The following is a 22,727-nucleotide window of genomic DNA, read 5'->3' on the forward strand; positions in this document are numbered from 1 at the left end:
GGATTCCGTGCAGCCCCATCGTAGCAGAGGCTTCCCCACCTCCAACGAATTCAACTGAACCGAAGGGAGGGCAGGCACAATCTTGCAGCTCCGACGCCTCGCCCTGGCTGCGGGGCGCCGCAAATATCTCAGCTCTTGCGGCCACGTCGCTTTCCCCCCGACTGTCACAGTCCCCTTCCCTCAAGGTCAGCCTCTTCCCTTTTGCTGCCAGGAGGCATTCCCGGCCGTCTTCACTTTGCGCCGCTTCTGCGGCCGAGAGTCCGCCGGCTTCCTCGCGCGCAGCACACCTCCTCTCCCCCCCCCCCCCCCGTGTCCTTGGGCTGCCTGATAAAGGACGGCGCGTGCCAGCTTGAGCGCTGCCGAGGCGTGTCGCGTGATGCCGTCCCGGGGATGGGCATGCGCCTTAAGCCACCCAGCAGCAATTTGGGAAGAGGCGGGAGCGGTGACCCTCCCTCCTGCTCCGCGCGCCCTGGAGGCGGGCACAACTCTGCTTCCTCCTGCCCTGCCCCGCCCCTCCTCTCCCTCTCCCTCTCCCCTCAGCGCAGGGGAGACAGATACCAGGGATACCCGGACGCCAGAGGGGAAGAGAAGGCGGCGCTGGAGCGGCTCCAAGCTGCCAGTCGGGCGGAGAAGCAGCGGTAGAGCCTGGCAAGGGCGCGGGTCCGGGAGGGGACCTTCCCCTCGGCCGCCTCTGCTGCAGCTGCACTCAGAGGGAGGCGAAGAGGCTGCCTGCCACCCTTTTCCGAGGCAGCCTGCCTGGCCCATGGAGCCCAGCTAGGGCGACGCAAGCCGAAGAGACCGAGGTAAAAGCTCTCCGGTCGGGAACAGATGGGGAAGCCGCTAAGCTGCAGGAAAGACCCGGGAGATACGCAGCTGTAGCAGCCCTCTCCCCCCGCCCCCCCCCCGCGATCGCTCTGCGCGTGGACCGGGGGAGGGCTGAAGGCGGCGGGGGGGGGGGAGCAGATTTGCCTGGTGACGAGCCGGGGAGCTCGCTGGAGTTGGGAAGCCCCGGAGGGCGATGCGAGGCGTGCTGCAGCCGGGTGACAGGTTGCTGGAGCCCCGGGAGGGCTGCACGAGCCAGCGATGGCAACGAACGTGCCCGGCTCTGCGGCGGAGGACGCTTTGTAGGGGTAGACGTGTGTGTGTGTGTTATTGGGGGGGGGGGGGGGAGCTGTGGGAAGGCCAAGTCATGTTTGTCTCATCATAGGGAGGGGGCCGCAAATGTGGCCTCCGGGGAGGGGAAGGGGGGACAGGCCCTTCCCCCTGTATTTTAAGGCTGATTTGCGTCCAGTTCGGTACATGAGGGGAGAGGTTGTTGTGAAGCATCCATATTGCCATCTGACGGGTTTAGCTGCACGCACCTTAGCGACGGATGCTTGAGACATGCACCGGCTGCTTCGGAAAGGCGACCAATGTCGCGGTGTGATGTGAAGTTGTGTTTTGCTAAATCGTTTGGGCGGGGGGAGGGCCGTGCTGCTATTCTTCGACTGTACGCCTCGTTGTGACTTTCATGTAGCAGTCCCAAATTGGACCCGCAGTCTTCATGTGTTGGGCCTGGCAAGACTGGTTCTTTGAAATGGTGCGGCACCGGGAAGACGAGAGATTGAGCGCTCCAAATGTACCAGGAATGACTGAACCCGACCTCTGTTTTAAAAAGAAAGACATCTATTGGTTGCCTTTCAGTAGGCAGCCTTAAAGCTGCTTAGGGTCTGTATTTCTTATGGCCGTATTATATGGATAAAAGTTGACAGACACATTTGGGTTGATGTGGTTCTTTTTTCCACTGCATTCCCCATTTTTACAAAACGTGGCTATTGTTTCCATCCAGCTTTGAAGGAAGCCTGCATGTTCCATGGAATGAAATCTCATTGGCTTTGCTGTTTAGGGTTAGAAATGTTGCCAAACAGCTGCTGCTTTGTGTTTCAATTGCTGAGGTCCCAAGAGTGGGTTTTGGACAGAGAGTGACATGGTATGTAAACGATGACAAAAGAGAGGGACAGGGATCCAGTGCAGATTTATGGGTATATAGATCTCTCCCTGAAAATTCTTTAAAATAGTGATGTGGGGGAAGCAGTAACACAACACCAGAGATACTACCTTCCATCATCTCATTAGTAATACTGATTTGAATAGTCCCTGATCTAAAGCAAAGTTCATTTAAGAATACTTAATTTTAAAAAACACACACACAACCTGACAGGCTTTAATCATCATTGCAAAGACATTTTCTTATGGCAAATCCTTTTTAACAATTGCAGCTCATTGTTACAGTTACTCAATAGAAAAATAAACCTGTGCTGCTTTTGCCACCTCTTGTGGATTTTTTTTGACACGGTAATTGTAGGATTGTGTTTTTCCTGTGTTTCGGGTTTTGAAAGCACATTATTATCTTGATTACTGGAGCATGTGTAAATATTTCTGTGGAGGCTTTATGCGGGTCCAGGTTCTACATGCAAGAGTTCTTAGTATACATGCAGTTTGTCACATTGTCAGGACTAAAATCTTCGTCTTTTCATAAAACATTTTGTTTGTCAGTATTTCACAGTAATTACCTTTGATTAGATGCAGACTGCCTAGAAGATAAAATATTTTATTATTATTTGCATCTCAAAATTCCTGTATGATCCTATGAACTCTAATTGATGGGTTATTTAGTCTTCTCCTGTTTTTACGCACCCCCTTTTCTAAGGGAAATAGTTTAAAAGAATAGGTTTGTAGGCATTTTTGTGTGTGCTGATTTATGGAAAGTTCCCATCTTCAGTGTTGGCTCAGGTCTGTCTCCCTCACCCCAGCCTTTTAAAAATGTGTGTAGTTTTTACTGCCTTGCATCTGCAAATGCAAGGGAAAGGGGGAAAGAAGCAGATTAGTGGTAAGCAACGGTAGACCAGATATACCTCTAATAAGAAATCTGTATGCAGGACAGGAATTATGTTCTTTCAGATTTTCTAGAATCTACAAGAAAAATTAGCTTCTTAAAACTCCATTCATTTTTTCCAATATACTGAACAAAATGTCAATGTGATAAGCTGAGATCTCCACTAGGGGCCTCACTAGGACTCTCAAAGCTACATAAGATCAAAGTTAATTTTTTTGGCCTGTGTGTGTGTGAGAGAGAGAATAGAAGTTCTTCAAGAAATCTAGGGTGATTTCATAGTCGCAAAGAATGGGTTATCTGGAATGGCAGCACTGAATGAATTCTCATATGATACAAAAATTTTAAATCCATTTTAATGTGGTAAATCTCTGACTTTTTAAAGATGTTTCTCTAGGTGAAAGTGCAATATTTAATACTGAAGGAAATTTGTGAGCATACATACTTATTCAAATTTTATTTTTATAGTAATCAGCAACATTAATTAGTGAGAGAATGGAAACTGTTCTTAGTATCAGGGGAAAAGGTCAAAGATGGGAAATTGTTATCTTGCTTTTTAAAAGAGGAATTTTCTCTACCTGCTGGCTCCCCAAGACAGGACTGGTTTAAAGACATAAGGATAGTAATCTGTAGAAAAGTGTTTCAAGAGAATTAAAGTGGTCCTAATTAGACCCAGCTGCCTGGGCCTCATTAAATGGCATGTGGGTTTGTTTATTTCAGATGTTTCTAGGTTGCAAAGTTAAGCTTGGATGTAAAGATTTTTATGTGGCAAAAATTTAACCCCAATTACTTTTACATAAATCATATGAGTGACTGCCAGAAGGTGCTAAACACACATGGGGATACATGTGGTATTACTTTGGCCTATAACAAAAAATTTAGTTGGTTATTTCAAATCAATATACAGTATGACATTAAGTCTTCCTCTGGTCTGCAGGTCCTGGCGACAGCTGCATCTACCTATTCATTCTGTTTGTTCTGCTTCATTTCCCAGTGAAATCCAAAGCATGTTTACTCAGAAGTAAACTAAAAGTAAACTGGCTTTTACTCGCAAGAAAATGTATTTAAAATTGCAAATTTAAATTCTTATTTCCAAACCTTTACAGTCTCTGTTCCAAATCACCTTTCCTATGCATCCTGCAGTCTGCTCTCTTAAAGTTCTTGTCTGTTGCTTAGCTGAATCCTCTGTTTTCTTTTTCTCTGACAGGCATGCGTCAACCTCTGGCAGCCAGAGATTTCCCCTTGTCATACCACCCTGTGACACTTAGTTTGTCACTGCCAGGAACTTTAATTCTACCCCTGCCATCACAAAACCCTGGTTCATTACACTACAGATAGACAAATGGTCCTCTCACCTTGTTTCTCATACAATGGTAATAATAGTGGTGCTACTAGATAGATCCCTGTGAGAAGATAAGATTTTAGGGTTCTTGAGGCCCACCCCTTCCTCAGAAGACACTCATTTCTGAACCCCTCCTAATGCCAGCCCATCTGCCACAAAAGCTGTAAAAGGACAGGATAAAAAGTAGAATGTGCTTCATATATTCCAGAAAGTTCTGAGAGAAGTTGATAGAATGAGCATGTAAGGCTGTGTAAGGTTAATTAGGTTATGGTATTCAAAGCTGTGAGGCACAGCAGTGTATGTGTGTTTAGCATAAAACTCAATGGGACCTTCTTCTGGATAGGCTGAATTGGATTTGGACTACTAGGCTGTGGTGCTAGGTGGGCTTGCTCAAATCTGTTGAAATTTAAGGGGATTTATAGGCAAGGAAATGTTTAAGATTGAAAGTGCTTTGGTTTTGTGCATTAGTAAGTCTGCAGTTAGAAAAGAAGAAGAGAAAAGAGTGGATTTATACTCTGCCCTTCACTTGGAGTCTCAGAGTATTTTACAGTCTCCTTTCCTTTCCTTACCCCACAACAGACACCCTGTGAAATAGGTGGAGCTGAGAGAGCTCTTTTGAGAACTGCTCTGGAGAGAGCAGCTCTTTTGAGAACTGTGACTAACTCAAGGTCACTCAACTGGTACATGTGAAGAAGTAGGAAATCAAACCCGGTTCTCCCAGATTAGAATCTGTATTCCTAACCACTGCACCTAACCAGTGTTCCCTCTGAGTTAGTGTGAGCAAGCTCACAGATTTTTAGCCTCCAGCTCACACATTTTTGTCTTAGCTAAGGAAGGATGATCCCAGAGCACACTAATTTATGCAGTAGCTCACAACTTTAATGTCAGTAGCTCACAAAGTAGAATTTTTCTCACAAAACTCTCCAGCTTAGAGGGAACATTGCACTTAACTAGCTCTCCTGAGCTGAAATTAGAGATGCCAGCCTCCAATGGGACCTGAGGATCCTCTGGAATTAGGGTTGCCAAGTCACCATGACTCACTGACAGGGGGTACAGGAAGTGATCTGGGAGGGTCAGGGCTTTGCCCCAAGCAGCAACGTCCTTACACAACATCCCCAACACTATGACATCACACAAAAGTGATGTCATCATCACATTGGGGGCCCTGTGTGGTGACGCTCTGGTTTTCTTCACCCTGGGGAATGGGAATGCTACCTGAATTACAGCACATTTAAAGGCTAAATAGATCAGTTGGCCTGGAGAAAAAATGGCCGCTTTGGAGGATGGCTGGAGAAAAATGAGTGCTCTGTGGCATTGTACCTCACTGAGGTCCCTGTCCTCCCCAGGCTCTGTTCCCAGATCTCCAGGAGTTTCCCAACATGAATGTGGCACCTCTGTCCTCTCATCCCCTGCTAGTGGCAGGAGGGAAGCTGGCAACTCTATCTAAAATGGTTTTCTAGAACAACTGCTGAGCAAGAAACAGAGAACAAGAATTGGAGCCTGCAGAATTTCTTGTAATGGCACAGTAATGGATGAATGTTTTTGTTTTTCCTTGTTGAACAGAAAGATGGAGTGGAAAATGGGCTGCCTTAACTGTGAATTATTTTGTTTTTAAATCAAACTATTTTATAGTCTGCATCAATGCTCCCTCTAAACTGTGGAGTCTTGTGAGCAAAAATTCTACATTGTGAGGTACTGGTATTATAGTTGTGAGTTACTGAATAAATTAGTTTGCTCTGGGGCCATCTTTCCTGAGTTAAGACAAAAATGTGTGAGCTGGAGGTTAAAAAACTGTGAACTAGCTCATACTGACTCAGCTTAGAGGGAATATTGGTGTAGTGTCTGGCACTTAGGAACAATATACAACAACACAGAGTTGTTGTTTACAGAACAGTTTTATTGGCAAAGACAAAACAGCATGAAGGAGAGCCAACAACAAACAATTTATAGCAGGAGACTTCTGTGACCATCCCACTGGAAACAAGTTAAATATGTAACAATGGCATGGAGACCCTCCTACTTAAAGACACATACATCACATCTCTTCTTCAAAGATACAAAAAAGACATTTGAACTAACTGTTAAACAATTGATGATTAACATATATTTTATATAACATTCTACAATAAAACTTCATATAACCAATGTGACAGTAAGGTACAAGAATATAACAACGTAAAAATACTGATTTCAGATTTATGGTGTGTATCTCTCTGGAGAGAATACACACCTACATAAGATGTCACACACCTAGGGATCGTTTCTCCTCTGAAAACTATTCAGTTCTTAATTTTCCTTTTCTGTTGCTTGAGTATCATATCTCTCCTGAAAACTATCTGGTTCTCCCAACACCTTCTTTTCCTATCCCTGTTCCCTATTGAATTCATTTTCTCTTTTTGTTGTTTGACTATCATACATACCTCTTCTGTCTCCTCTGTTCTTCTCTTAAATTGCATCTAAGATGAACTCTATTGTGCCGATAACTTCTACCATCAGAAGTCTGTACCCTATATGTACGAGGTTGTTCACATTGCTCCATTACTACTGCAGGACACCACTGCTTATTACCCTCTACCCACACCTCATCTCCTTTGTTCAATGGCCTAAGCAGCTTTGCTGTTCGATCATGGAAGTGTTTCTGTGTCCTGGATTTCCTGTAGAGTTTCCTTTACTCCACTTGGTATTTGGGAACATAATCTCTGCTTAGATGCTGGTAATTTACTCCTCAACATTCTACGCATTAGTATTTCATTTCTGTAACAGCAGTATTATGATATTCCAATAATGCAAGATGTATGTCCCCTTTTGAATGTTCTACTTTTCTTATTAGCTGTTTTATGGAGCAGATAGCCTTCTCTACCATCCCATTTGATCTAGGATATATCCAGGACAATTAAAAGATTGTTTAAATGCCCACTCCTGGGCAAATTGTCTACACTCTTTACTAGCAAATGGCATGTTGTCACTTATTACCTTCCTTGAATTCCATGGTGTGCAAACACTGTCTTTAACCTAAGAATCACTGTTCCTGCAGTTTTGTCTGGCAATGCCAGTACTTCTGGGTACTTTGATAAATAATCCACTATAATAAGAAATGGAGAGGACTGATATTAAAAAATGTCTACACCCACTTTTTCTCATGGGAGATCTGTAATCTCATGGGGTATTAGTGGCTCTTTTTGATTTTTTACAGCACATTTGGCACACACAGAGCAATTTATAACAAGCTGTTCAATATCAGCACACATACCAGGCCAATATATTAGCCCCTTTGCCCGGGCCTTAGTTCTCTGCATCCCTTGATGCAATTCATGAAGTTGAGCTAGTATGCTTTGTCTCAAGGACATGAGAATTTCTCACCAACATATAAAATACCATCTTCATTATGCAATATATCCCAAAAGATGGCCCAAAAGAATTTTATAGATGCAGAAACATCCTTATAGTATTGTGGCCAACCTATCTTTATGAAATTCATTACCAACTGGAGATGTTCATCTTGCTTTGTAGCTTCCTGTATGACCTCTAGCCCTACTGGGCATGCCTCTATTACTTCTACTTCATGTACCACTTTTTCTTCCTCATCATTTGTTGGGGGATCCACTGTAGCTCTTGATAAGGTATCAGCTAGATACATGTGCTTACCAGGAGTATACTGCACACTAAGCTGGTACCGTTGTAATTGTAAGAGCATGCATTGCTCTTATCTGGTGCATTATCAATTCCAATAGCAACCAAATAGAAATGAAAAGCCTGCTCCCACACCTTCCAATTTTCTGCAAGGTAACCAGTTAAAACAAGCAGAGGTGGAGGTCAAAAACAATCCCACTCCTGATTCCAAGGTCTGGCACCTTGGAACAATGAACAGCAACAGCAAGTTGTTTACAGAACAGTTTTATTGGCAAGGATGGAACACAAGGAAGGGGAACCAACAACAAACAACTATAGCAGGAGAGTTCTGTGACCATTCCACTCTAAGCAAGTTAAATACATAACAATGGGATGGAGATATTCCTACTTAAAGACACATACATCACAATTGGTGTGCATTCAGATACCACTGTAGCCATTTTCCTTGATAACCCACATAATTATTGCTAACTGTTTTGGACCAAATTTTCTTTTTCTGCAAGCCCAAGTAGCATCTAACAATGCTCTTATATTACTCTGGTTTGAAAATACTGTGTTGGTGGTGCAGATTTAATTGTTGCAGCTCTTATTCAGGATAGTGGTTGATAGTTTTTTTGGGGAAATGGGCGATAGAATCCTTCTGAAGGTAATTATGTATTTCTAAGTAATAAATATAGCAGGGGTGGCCAACGGTAGCTCTCCAGATTTTTTTTTTGCCTACAAATCCCATCAGCCCCAGCCAGCATCTGGAGAGCTACTGTTGGCCACCCCTGAAATATAGGGTTATCTACCCCCATTGCTCTTGACTCTTAGCAAGCCCTTGTGTATCTGGAATGAGTGGAAGGGCTTCTGCTCTGCTTTCTCATTCTCCACAGCATGAGTTATAGAAGTTTATACAAAAAAAAATGAGATTTCCAAGGCTTTGGAATAGAGGAAACTGATCACAGAGAACGGAGCCTTAAACTATCACTACCTGATTGTGACCAGCTTGTTGTTTTTCTGAGTGGCTGCCCTGGTGGTGGTTTTACTTTCTCTTTTCTGTAGCCAGCTTGCTCTGATGTCTGGATGTTGGGATGAAAGCGTGGAGGTTGTGGAAGAAGGTGGGAGGTTGTTAGAAGGGTTGAGCTCTTTGTCTCTGGCCCACAGCTTACCCCTCCTGCTGTCCCTGCAGTGTCTGAAGGTGGTAACCATAACCCCATTGGACAATGGCCTTATATGCTGGAAAATAGGGAAAGTGTCATATTGGCAAATAATGCTAAGAACCACAAATGACATGTAGCTTCCTAGTACTGTGATAGACCAGAATCTAGGCAACCAAGGTTCAAATCCTTATTCTGTCATGGAAGTTTGCTAGATAACCTCGGGCTAGTCATACACAGTCAGCCTAACATAACTGAAAGCATTGCTGAGAGTATAAAAATGGTAGATGCTGTAAACTGCTTGGGTACTCATTGAGAATAAATGGGGGTTATAAATGAAGTAAATAAAATAGGTGCAGCCTGTTTGTTGCAGTTGTGATGCAGTTCTCTTCTCAGATGTTTGTTTGTGTATATCCCACTTTTCTTCCTAATAGGAACCCAAGGTGACTTACAATAAAAATATAAAAGAAACAAATGGTGTGTATGTGAATATAAAGCAGGTCTCTCTCTCAGTGGATCTTCCTTGCAGTTCAGTACAGCCCTCAGGCTAAGAACTGAAGGGCTTATTGGTCTTTGGCTTGTGCCCCTGGACATGCTGAACCTGTAGCAGAGGAGAAACAAACTCAGGTCTTATATCGGTGCTGCTAGCACAGCATTTTGAAGGATAGTGTGATTACTTGTATGATCATGAAATGTAACTGCTTGAGGTGACCAGAGATTCTCGGAAAGCCAGGTTCCTTCCTGGAAGGAAACTCCTGCTGCATACACACATACAGAGTATATATCCTGGAAATATCAGAGAGAAAGTCAAGAAAATTGATTCTGATCAAATTTTCATAATTTCATTAAGTGGATGTTTTGCCTGCATGTCAAGCCAGATGAGAATTATCTGGGGACAGAATTTCAGTATATCTACTTGGGAAATTTATTTTTCTTTGCACTTTGTCCTGATCTAAGGCAGCTCCTCAGAGCTGCCATACCTGTTAGCTGCATATTTCCCTAATGGAGCAGTAAGAGTTTTCATGGGCATTTGAGGTCAGGGCAACAGAATGGTTTGGAAAAGTTATCTGCCCTTCCCACTTTGCCATATCCCTGATCCCACCTATGTGAGTGTGTGTGTGTGTGTGAGAGAGAGAGAGAGATGTTTGTTTCTGTTTTTGAAAACATGGATTCCACATTGTAGTTTTAAAGAAACACAGTTTTATTCCACCCCAGCCTTGAAATGTTTGGAATCAAAGGGATGCCATCAACTTGTGGCAGTATAGCAGTGTATACACTAATGCTGTAATGTGCTTTCTATGGCATAGGTTCAAAGATGTAATCTGGAGAAGAGTTTTTATGCTTTCTGGAGGTCATAATAAGGTCAGAAGGCTAAATATGGATTAATAAAGTTAGATGGCTGAATATGGATTAAAACCTGGAAGTAGGGAATTCAGATACTGGGCAGATAAAACTCAACTATTTTTAGCTTAATGATACCCACAATAAATACAAAAGTTGTCCCATAATATATTTTAATGACTTTGCTTCACACATGGGTTCCTTCATTTTCTAGATGTTTTGAGCTAATGAACTTTTGGTTTTTCATGCATCGTCTTCATGACCTCTTCCTTCCCTAGTGGAATGGAATTTTTGTTTGTTATGGTTAGAATGAGATGCTGTAACAAGAAAGGAGATGAGTGATTGAGGAGCCAAGAAAATTAGGCTGCTTGAGGCCAGGTTTACTGTACTTGGTTTTGCTTTCATGCTTGTTGGTTAATCTGTCTAAATGCACCGTCTGTGGTAAATTCTGGCTTTTTTCCTCTTATCCACTGTTACATAGGGTGTGATTCACTTGTTTGAGCCATCTGGAATATGTTACTGAGTTATTCATGAACTAGTTATATTTCACAGTCAGGAAACTTTGTGTCCTACTATTACTATCCTGAACTGAAGAAATTATGGGTGACTAATGACAGTCAGCAATATTTACCCCTCTTGGGACTTTTTAGTCTTAACAGTGTTTAATCTGCTTAGATTTTTAAACAGCCAGAGAAATTTTTAAAAAAAGTAAAAAATATATATTGCTCTCTGTTAGCTAAATGCAAAGCAGTAAAGAATCTCATGTTTCTTTCTTCTTTTGAAAAAGTATACATCTCCATCAGAATTATTGCAGTATTAACTTTTAATGTAATATAGTGTTTTCCTTTGGCGAAACTGTCTGAGACTTTGAGGCATGTTTAGGGATCATTTTGTAGAAATGTAGGTTGTGAGGCTCATTAGCATAACCCCTCCACCAGCCAAAAGCAACCCAATGCAAGAAAGGAGAGCCTCAGGCAAGCAAGGCCTGTTTGGGCTGGCTAGAGATCCAGCCAGTTTAAGCAGGCCTTCCTCATCTGGGGCTCTCCTTGGCCACCACCCCACAACAGTTAAAAGGCCAGTAAGCCACCCGCCACCCAAAATCACATAAGAAGTGAAAGGATGGCACAGGGGTTAATAAGGGCTGCTGGAGGCGTGGCAAAGCTCCTGGTGGCTGGCTGCCTGCTCTCCTAATCCAGGTTATGGAGCTGCACCTACTATTCAAAGGACAAGGTAGGTGGAGAGGCGGAGGAGGAACCCTCAGAAAGGTTCAAGAGCTGTGCTCCTGTGAGCTCCTGCTGAATTCAAGGCCTGGGCATGTTGCAGAATTAGGGCTTCTGAACTCCATGCTTCCCTCCCTTCAAACCATGATTTGTGCATTGGAAGCCAGCCTCAGGAATGCATGCTCCCCTTCTTCCTTCTTTCCATCTCTGTCATGACTGACACTCTGCTTTTCCTTGACAGACTTAACTTTGGCTGCAGATGTGATCTGAGACATGGCTAAGACTAACTAATTCTCTCTTGGCCAAGGTTAAAACCATGGCTTCAAACTCTAGTTATTATGGAGAAACTGGCTATTTATTTAAGAATGTATTTAATACAGTTCTATGCCAGCTTTCAACCCAATTCAGGTTCCCCAAGGTGGTTATCAAATTCATGATCTTTGTGTAATATATACAGTTCATTCCACTCCTTCCTATGTTCACTTCTCTAGGCACTGGAGGTTCTCATCACAGACTTCTTAGCTGTCACAGATTAGTTAGCTGTATTCAGGATACAGTGTTGTGAGAACCAGTGGTGTTCATAAGAGATTCATAGGCTTGGCTCCATAGGACTGTTGATGCATGGAACTGTCCTGTGTGCATCTTTGTCTTCTTAATCAAGTACTGTTTATATTGATGGATAGATGCATATAGACAGCTTTCCAGTTATGTACACAGTTTTCCCAGTTTCCCCAGTCATGCCTGAGGAACAAAGATGTAACTTGTGTCATCTATATAAGCAATTATGTGTTCTCCAATTGAGAAATGCCCCTCTTCTTCATCCATACCAAGGCCTCCCTTTGGCTGAATTATCTATTGCAGAAGGTGTCTGGTGCCAAACTGACTAGGTCTTGTGTATCCTTTAATAGCTCACTTCATATTTATGGGCCAGATAAGAGCACTTTCTACTCTGTTTCCTGTGGTTGCAGTGAGAAGAAATGGTCCCTGTGCTGGAGGAAACTTTAGTAATAATAATTTTGCATCTGGACAGCAGTTTAAAATGAATTTTTCAGTGCTGTGAAGTTTCTAATTCAGTCGCTTGCATGGTTATGAACCTTCATCCCTTCAGTGTGTTCCCACATAATGGAATTGTTCTTAATGGCAGCAGAACCTGGGCATAGGAGAGGAAACAAGGGGTGGCTCCTGGGCCGCATCCAGACATGTGATTTGACTCCTCCCATGTATAAACAAAAACAGACTGGCTTGGGAAAAATTATAGGCACAGACACGGCTTTTTTTAGCAGGAATGCACAGAAATGCAGTTCCAGCTGGCTGGCACCCGGGGGCGTGGCCTAATACGCGAATGAGTTCCTGCTGGACTTTTCTACCAAAAAAAGCCCTAGGCACAAATAAAGCAAATCTGTGTCATTATCCTCTACTGTGACCTTTGAGGCAAATTACTATGAAAACTCTATTACTTTAGCAGAACATATTCAGGGACTAACATTTTATTTTTCTTTCATGAGCAATACTCCCTCTAAGCTGTGGAGTCTTGTGAGCCAAAATTCTGCTTTGTGAGCTACTGGCATTAGAGTTGTGAGAGGGCAATTTGACTGCTGCATAAGTTAGTTTGCTCTGGGGCCATTTTTCCTGAGCTAAGACAAAAATGTATGAGCCTGAGGCTAAAAAATTGTGAGCTAGCTCACACTCAGCTTAGAGGGAACATTGGTTATGAGACAACACATTTTTGTAAATTATCCCATTCATTCAAGTCTACCATTAAAAGGAGGTGAATGGAGATGGGGTGTTGAAGCCATGCATTAGAAAGCAAGGTAAAGAAGGTGCTGGGTGGGAGGGGAGATAACTGGAAGAACAAACATGATAGGCACAGAGGGTAGCTGAAGATGAGTAGTGAAAAGGACAAAACAGCAGCATAGTGAAATGACATGATCAATCTATGTTTTAGTGTGAGAATGTCATAAAGTTCATATTGCCAGTTGATTGTTCCTTCATTAGTAATGTCCTTCCACAATGTACTGCCATCCCACTTTGGTAGAAGTAAATGTCATTTAAAACATTTCTGATTAAAGATGTCTCCCCCCTTACCCCCGGTTCCACTAGATAAATCTCTGCTAAACTTATAATGATATATATACTTTAGCAGCCAAAAAGCTCCTTCATTTTTTACATATATAAGCTGAAATATAACAGGGAAATGAATTGTATACACACACAGATTGAAAAATGTGCATGCATGCATGCATACACTCTTTTAATAGGGTTCCATTCACTTAAGCTTTTCTAATGTATTAGCATTATTTCCTTGCAGATGTATGTTGTGCTAACTTTTAAATGATGCACTAGATATTTCCAGGTCAATTACAAAACATACACATATAAGAAAGTAAGAGCTGTACTATAGATAGCTGCTGTATAACTGGTCATCAACCACTGAACCCACCTGTTTTAGGCCAAATTATGCTTCTGTTCGGATTGCCAGGACACAGCCAACGCACACTCCCCCCTCCCCCTCCTGTGCCAGGAGAAAATGGTGCTCCACCATTGTACCAGTGTACTGACATCACTTCCAGTAAAACCAGAATTAGCATTGTTATATGCTCAGGGATGTCGAACTCATCTGTTATGAGGGGTGGATATGACATAAATGAGACTTCGTTGGGCCGATTCATGCCAGGCCAAGCCACTATTTAAGATTAGGTAGCAGAGGTAGAAACTTTATAAAGGACACAGACAAACACAATTAAAGATTTTTTTTTTTTTAAAGCCCCTTAAAATAAAACATGCTTAAAACATTAGTACTTGTTAGTCTTAAAGGTACTTTCTTTGTTTTTCTCCCATGGAATCCTGGGAACTGGGCAAAGGAAACTCTGACTCTTTCCTTCCTTTCCCATGGGACTGGGGAGGGGGGAGAAGAGCCTTAGCTAATAGAAGGAAGAGAGACTTGGCCAGTAGCTCTGCTGTGCAATTGAGAGAGCCTGACAAAGCAAGCTCTCCCCCCTTCCTCCTCAAGGGGAAGCCAATGAAGAAAATAGAGTTGCTGCTTTGCATCTCCTGTGCAATTGAGCAAACTTTGCAAAGCAAGCATTTTTATGCAGAAGGAAACATGAGAGAGGGAGAAGGAAGCAGATGACAGCCAGTTGCTTGAGGGTCTGATAGCCCTTTGAGGACCTGATTCAGCCCCCCAGGCCACATGTTTGGCACCCCTGCTCTAGAGTTTACAAAAAGCCATGGTTTTAACATAGAGTTTTTGAAAATTCTTAGAGCATCTACAATGCCAGTTCTGGTTTTTTATTGTACAACAGTGGATGCTCTCACCCTCCCCTCATTTTTGGGTGCTGGCAGGCAAAGCAATGACATGTAGGGAGGTCTCCCAACAGAGCAGGAGGCCTGGCATCCCTACCTTCTGCAAAGATACTTTTCTAATAAGTCTACATGTGCTCCTTTAAAAAAAAATCCACATGACGTCATTGTTTAATCACGCTCCTCAGTGTGCTGTTTTCAAAACTGCTTTTGGAAAAAGAATAGTCTAAACATGTTATTATGCAATCTGGACAAGATGGTGCACATTTTCAAAGATCCCATCTGCATCACAGCCATAAGCCTTCTGTCCGCTCTTCACAGCCACTGTTTCCCCTGTTGTGCTACTAGAGGGTTTTTTTGATGGATTAATAAAAATTATAGCAGTATAGCAATTACTAATCTTCCTTTTTTAAAAAAGGCCTCTGAGGGTGGTGGGGAAATTATTGCTGATGTAGGAAAGTGTGCAGAAAACTTGTGTATGCCTCTGCATTCACACCAGCAATTAATGCAAAACAAGAGAATGCTTGCAGTGTGGATGGAGCCCTAGGTCCTTCAGGAAAGGGTTAAGAGAAATGAATAAATGTAACATAGTGTGAAATTGAAATGCTCCCTCCCTTTTGGATTAGCAGCTAAATAAATGGGGGTGGGGTGTAAGTGTTAGATTCTCATTTAGAAGGTTTACCTGAGGATCTAAGATGAGACATATTGTTTGTAAAAACCTCTTTTAAAAAGTGAATAGTAAAATCCAGCATTTTAAAATTATGCATTATTTAGCTACAGAAAGATCTCATGACACTTGGAAAGTGGCCAACAGAATGAAATATTAAATTCATGTTGGCAAGGGGAAAATGACATCAATTAAACAATAAGTTTTACTGGATTAGCTTTCCAAGAAAATCTTTGACATTATAAATAATGTTCTAAACATCTCAGTATGCTGCAGCCACCAAAATGACAAACAGAATTATAGTAGGACTGAGGGAAAAAATAACAGATGTATGATGTGTCCATTCTTATATAAGCTGACATCTACAAATCTTGTGCTTTGTACTGTTATTATTACCTGATTTTAGATATATTTTTAAAAAAGTTTAAAAACTATGAGGTTTTTGGTAAAATCTGTATTGAATTTTAGTTAGCACTCTACTAGAGATCGTAGTATTCTTGAAGACTCTTGAGAGTCCCTTGGACTGCAAGAAGATCAAATCAGTCAGTCTTAAGGGAAATCAACCCAGACTGTTCCCTGGAAGGTCAGATGCTGAAGCTGAAGCTCAAATACTTTGGCCACCAAATGAGAAGGAAGCACTCCTGATGCTAGGAAAGACAGAAGGCAAAAGAAGAAGGGGACAGCAAAAGATGAGATGGCTGGACAGTGTTACTGATGTAACAAACACGAATTTGAGCAGACTTTGGATGGTGAAAGACAGGAGGGCCTGGCGTGACTTTGTCCATGGGGTCGCAAAGAGTCGGTCGGAATCGACTGTGCGACTGAACAATAAAAGAGATCATTAGGACTCTGAAACCCTTCTTTAGAGAGAGAGCATTATTTGTTGGTTATTCAGAGTTTTAAAAAAATGTAAAACTCTTTTGAACGTAAAAAATTGAACTGAAAACTGTATTATGTTTCCTAGGTATGCATAATAAAAAATTTAAAGTCAGTGTAGATTGTGAACTGAGCTGAGGTAGGCATTGTTCATTCCTTTCGCTTTTTCTAAATTTTAAAATACACACATCCCAAACCTTCTGTATCTGCATATGCATTCTTCTTGCTTTTTAGGGGACTGGAAGCTTGTTCTGATTTTGTATAACCCTGACTTTTTTAATAGTATTTAAATATCCCTGTAGGTTCTGAGTTTTTACTTATTTGTATAACAAAAAAAATTAGAATGTACAGATGCCTCTCTGTGTGTATTTAATTATGTTTTTTTAAAAAAACAAACAAACTGGTATGTAGCCACTAGCAGGAGAGTAGAAAACAGGCAAACATCAATTTTGGAGATAAGACAAAATCTAAGGATTAGTTTAAATGCTGGTTTTTAAAAAGTTATAAAGACTGTCCTTGTAACTCAACATTTTAATGTCAGAATTTTAACATGTAATGTTTGCACAGTTGGAAGGCTGTAAATCAAATACCTGTTACTGAATTGATTTTCTGAATTTGCTTTAAGGAGCCTCTTTTGAAGCACAGCTAAATAGAGACATAATCCTTAGGAGATTAATTTCTTTGTTCAACAACCAGGATGGCTAATCTACAGGCAGAAGGTTTCCAATAGTGCAATCCTGTGCAGCAATACTACAGTATAAAGTCAATGGGCTTTGACTGAGTAAGACTACATAGAACTACCATGTAAATTAGCTAGTTTAGTTAGTTTGGACAGCTCAGTATTGTAGCTTTGTGCATTTTGCTATGATAGTTGAATTGTGTGGTTTTGAGATCTACACAAAATAGCAGGTTCAAATATTTGCTGTTATTGCCTTCCTTGACTATATGTTCTGTGCAAATGAGTTTCAAACTAAATATAACTCACCAGTATAAAGTTCTGCAGTAAAAATTCTTCAACTGAAAAGTAAATTGTCATAGCCAGTGTTTCATATTCAGTTTACATTCAGTGATTAGCCATTGACAGCATCTGTTTAGGGAGTAAAAGCATATCAGCAATCATCATAAAACCACCATACAGTTTAATTCAGAATAATATGGAAGGGGTAACTTTATTTCTTCACATTTCCATAGAATTGTCATTTAAGCATGAGAAAGTATTACATTGTAAAATTAAGTATTTAGCTTTAACCAGCACCACTAAACTAAAAAATGCAACAGATCGGTAGGTCACAGACCATTTCCCCAAAATGTATCCAAAATGTATATACTAAAGTAAGTTATAGTATAAGGTGACAAACTGTAGAAGCAGCAGAGTTGTACGTGTTTATACAAGAAAGAATAACTGCTAGCAAAGCAGATATGTGCCTGTAAACGGTCTATAAATTGCCTAGAAGGTTCAAGGAACTTAGGAAGGACACCATTTATTAAAATTGTTTGTTCTAACAGGCATCAATCTGATAAGTGTGCATGAGAGTAAATGCTTAAGTGCTACAAGGTAAAGATCATCTCATTAAGGTTCTTTCATATTTAATCTGTCCCCTTTTCTTGTACACTGGGAAAGTTGTTAAAAATATAGAAAAGTGAGTCAGAATTCTTCATGAATTGCTGGGGTTTTTTTCTCTCTTCTGAATCAAAGACCAGCTCAAGTACTATTTATTATGGGGTGTATCATAAATAGTGCTCTTGGCTGGAATTCACAATTTAAAAAAAATAGTGGAATGGGAATGACCTAACCTAACATGACATACATGCAGATTTGGTGAAAACATTTAGAATACCATTGCCCATGGAAAATCAGGAATGGCCTAACCTAACATGGCATACATGGTGAAAACATTCAGGGTACCATTGCCTGTGGAAAATCAGATGTAGAGTCTAGGGCTGGAAAACATGCAAAGAGGTATTTTTTGTGCCTGTCTGCAATACTTTCTTCCATTGACTTGCTGCTATGCAGGGCTTTTTTTGAGCAGGAACGCACAGGAACACAGTTCCTGCTGGCTTGGCGTCAAGGGCCTAAGATGCAAATGAGTTCCCGCTGGAACTCATGGTGAAACAATGGTGACATCAAAGGGTGTGGCCTAATATGCAAATAGGTTCCTGCTGGGCTTTTTCTACCAAAAAAGCCCTGTTGCTATGTAATGGGCTGTGTGTGACCAGGCAGCTGAGCAACACTTTTTGCCTTGCTACACTGCTGGCAGTTTCATTGCCCAATAAGTCTTTACTCTTGGTTCAGCTTCAGTCTCCTTCTGTTGCCATCTTCTGCCAGCAGGTGAAGACTTTTTTGTTTGTTTCATTTGACATTGCCCTGGTGATCCTGCCTTCCTGCCCAAAGCTTTAATTGTAGCGTTTATGCTTTTGTATGTATTTTAGCTCTGGTTTTATGTGGTTTTCTTGTGTTTAATGGTTTTTCAGATGTGATTTTATAATATATGTTTTAATGTGTTAGCTACCTATGTGTTCCTTATGAGTGCAGAAAGTTGGGTTATAAATTATAATCCATAGTCATATACAGTCCATTATAATCCATAGTCATATACAATTATGTGTAGCTAGTGGGGAAAGAGCATAGATGAGGGTGAAGATTTGGACGCACATCCTGTTGAAATTAACACAGTATAGATAGATGTACAGCTGGATTAGCATGGCTGTCATCTGTAGGATTCACATCTGGGTATGTCAACTAAGCACAGTTGCTGTCTCTTCTTTCCCCGACCCAAACAGTGGAGGCTGGCAGTTAGGAGGAGAGGGGCTATCAACTGGAGCTGGGTGGATCATTTTTTGCCTTTTTTTTTCATTGGAAGGAAGCTTTGTTGTTGGTAGCTGGACCTGACCTAGGCACAACAGGCTTTTAAAATTTAGTATCTGAAAAAAGGCTTGGAAATAACAATCTAGGGGTGTCAAACATGCAGTTCAGGGGCCGAATCAGGCCCCCAGAGGGCTCCTATCAGGCCTCTGAGCAACTTGCTGTCATCTGCTTCCTTCTCCCTATATCTTGCTTCCTTCTGCATAAGAAGAAGAAGAATTGCAGATTTATACCCCACCCTTCTCCCTGAATCAGAGACTCAGAGTTGCTTACAATCTCCTATATCTTCTCCCCCCACAACAGACACCCTGTGAGGTAGGTGGGGCTGAGAAACAGCTTGCTTTGCCAGGCTCTCTTAATCACACAGCAGAGCTACTAGGCCAAGCCTCTCTTCCCTTTGTTGGCTAAGGCTCCTTCCCCTCCTCATTCCCTGGGAAAGGAAGGAAAGAGCCAGAGCTTCATTTGCCCAGTTCCCTGGATCTCATGGGAGATATACAATGAAGGTACCTTTAAGACCAATGAGTGCTAACGTTTTAAACATGTTTTAAGTTATTTTTTTTAAATGTATTTGTGTTTGTCTGTGTTCTTTATAAAATTTATATCTCTGCTACTTAATCTTAAATAGGTACACACATGGCCCTGCCCGATATGGCCCGGGCCAACCCGACATGACCCTGCCCACCAAGGTCTCTTTTATGTCAGATCCGGCCCTCATAACAAATTAGACACCCCTGACTTGATCTGTCCTTCCTTATGCATTGAATTCTGAGTGCAGCTTACTGTGCATGTGCTAGGAATCCCAGAGTGATCATAGCTTCTCAGGTATTCACACAAAATATTAAGGAAGTTACGTATACATGACTGGCATATGTGTCATTGGAGCAGGGTCTTTTGCAGGTACCAACCAGCAAAAGGGTAGAATCAACAACTGTCCATGCATGTGCCTCCACCTTCTTGGAACGTCCTGCTTGAGGAAGTCAGGAAGCCTCCCATTCTCCTGGCTTTCCATAAATCATGCAAAACAGGATTATTCAAAAGATTTTTTTTTCTCAATAGAGTTGCACTATACTAAATGATTCACAAAGTTACTTGAAAAATTACTAGGGACTTTGGTCTATTGTGTATCACTTGCTGAAACTAGGATCCTATTATGGAATTTTTCTTCATTTAATGTGTTACATTAATCCTCCTGCTTTGCTTCAGTTCTGCTTTTAGACTTCTGGCTGATTCTACAACCCCTAATCCTCTTGCATTGTTTGTTAAATGTCCCATCTGTGGATTGTATTGACTTGCTCTGTGTAATTTCACTTGACCCCAAGTGAGAAAGATGGACTATAAATAATGTAAATAAATAAAAATAATAAAAATCAAATAATGGGTTTCTTGTTAGCATCAGAAATTGCCTAAGCAGGGCTTTTTTTGAGCAGGAAAGCACAGGAACCCTTCCTGCTGACTTGGTGTCAGGGGTTAATGGCCTGATATGCAAATGAGCCCCGCTTGGCTTTTTTGTAGAAAAATCCCTGTGTGAAGCAATGGTGATATCAGGGGGTGTGGCTAATATATAAATAAGTCCCTGCTGGGTTTTTTCTACAAAAAAGACTCTGGGCCTAAGGGTTTAGGGATTCATACATTCTACAAGAATTGATATCTTGTTGTTATAGTCAAGAATTGCTAAACAGGATTGCCATGTTTTTTTCTTACAGTAGCATTGTGGCTTCACAGCGGTGCATCTATGTGATAGGAAAAACTGCACATCTTGAATTTTTGCCTGTTAAGGGGAAAAGGCTCTCAGAACACGTGTAGCAGTTGCCAGGTGCCTTGCTGGTGGAGGGATGGGTGGGGGTTTCCGAGGGTGGGTGGAGATGTTTGTGATGCATTAACATTACTTCCAAAAGTGACATCATTGCATCAGCAGTGTTCTACTTTTTGGGCAAAACACTATGGTAAAAACAACTACAAACCAGAGAGTTTTGCCCAAAAAGTATAATAGTAGTAATAGGAAAAATTTATTGCATAAAACTATTGGCCATTACAATTACAGCAACTTACAAGTTAAAAGCAGTCAAAGACTCTTAAAATTAACATATTCAAATTTAGATTATTTACAAGCTTAATTACATACCGTGTCCCTGTAATCCCATGGTCAGGCTCTTATTGTCCAGTTAACAACATCATTTTACTGTCTACCTGGGTAACAAAAAAAGTATAGAGTCACCTCGATGTCACCAATGCAATGGTGTCAGTTCCAGAAATGACATCAGTGCATCACTTACATTGCACAGGGACGTCTGTTGGTCGGTGGTGGGCCAGAGCCCACAACAGCAGGGCATTACCCACCCCAACCCAGGGACTGGCATGCCTAGTAGCAACACCTAATCCTACGGTATGTGATCTTGTCTTTTATTGTTTGCGTAAGATTTAATGTTTACTATTTAATTTTACCTCAAAAGAAATAGGATACATACAAATGATATAATCAAATTAGCTGTGTTTGCTTTCTAAATTATCCCAAAAATGGAACATCACTTGTTGGAGGCAGAAATCGGTCATCTTCTCTGTTTGCACAGAGGAGAATGCTTATCACAGCCAGTTTTTGCCACCCAATCTTCATCTATTGGCTTAAAAAATTACTACTGTAGCGGGAAAACCCGCTATACTACTGTGTACTCATCCTTTTCTGTCTGATTCTGCTGGTACTTCAAGCCAGTAAGCAATTTACTCCAGATCACAGTCCTATGACTTCTGTAACCTAGTGTTCTTGTGACAGGAACATCTGAACAATTGTAGGGCAATTGTTAGTCTTCTGCTACAGTAGTGGCAGGCCAAACCCTGTGAAATACTGAGTCGTCATTCTTACTGTAGAAGTCAGTGAGGATGAGGGCTCCCAGCGACTTGCAGATGAAGTTCTAATGTAATTGTAGTTCATCCATAGAAAGTGATTTCTTCTTTTTGGTTACCTGTGCTCTTCCTCTTATAAAAGGAAGCCAGAAGGCATGACTTTCAAATTGGAGGCAGTCTGCATTTGTGTTTTTAGCAGGAGTGCAGTTAGCATATTGCATTTCTGTCCCACTTGCTTCTGTCATCCACAACAAGATGAATACTTCATTTTCCTTTTACTTCTGATGTTTTGCAAACAGGCTGCATTCAGGCACCATGGCTGCATTCAGATGGGTTATTTGGGCTGACACAGCCACCCCTCACACCTGGATTAAAATGGTGCATTTACATGTGCACATCTGGGTCCTGCCATGCACTCACCCTTATTCACCTCCTAATACCTCTGTGTCATGTCAAAAAGCCACTGGGTACTTCTGTGACAAAATTGCTGGAGGGCTTCCTTGGTGCATATCTGTCTGTCTGAATGGCTGGAATGAATCACAGAAGCACCCTGGAAGCACACAAGTGGTGAGACTGCTCCTCTGGGACATGCACAGTCTGTGCCTCTCTCAGCAGCTGGGCGTGCACCATCTATTCATG

General features: G+C 41.6%; 1 protein-coding gene across 1 annotated transcript in view; it reads left to right on the forward strand.

Moving 5' to 3' along the window:
* The first annotated feature begins 355 nt into the window (after positions 1-355).
* RAI2 (retinoic acid induced 2) overlaps positions 356-22,727 on the forward strand; it is a 40,925-nt gene continuing 18,553 nt past the window's right edge. The window contains exon 1 of the mRNA XM_060234026.1: positions 356-803. The gene's annotated coding sequence lies outside the window, so the exon portion shown is untranslated. The remainder of the gene's footprint in view (positions 804-22,727) is intronic.

Source organism: Heteronotia binoei, chromosome 3, assembly GCF_032191835.1.
Source record: "Heteronotia binoei isolate CCM8104 ecotype False Entrance Well chromosome 3, APGP_CSIRO_Hbin_v1, whole genome shotgun sequence".
Lineage (NCBI taxonomy): Eukaryota > Metazoa > Chordata > Lepidosauria > Squamata > Gekkonidae > Heteronotia > Heteronotia binoei.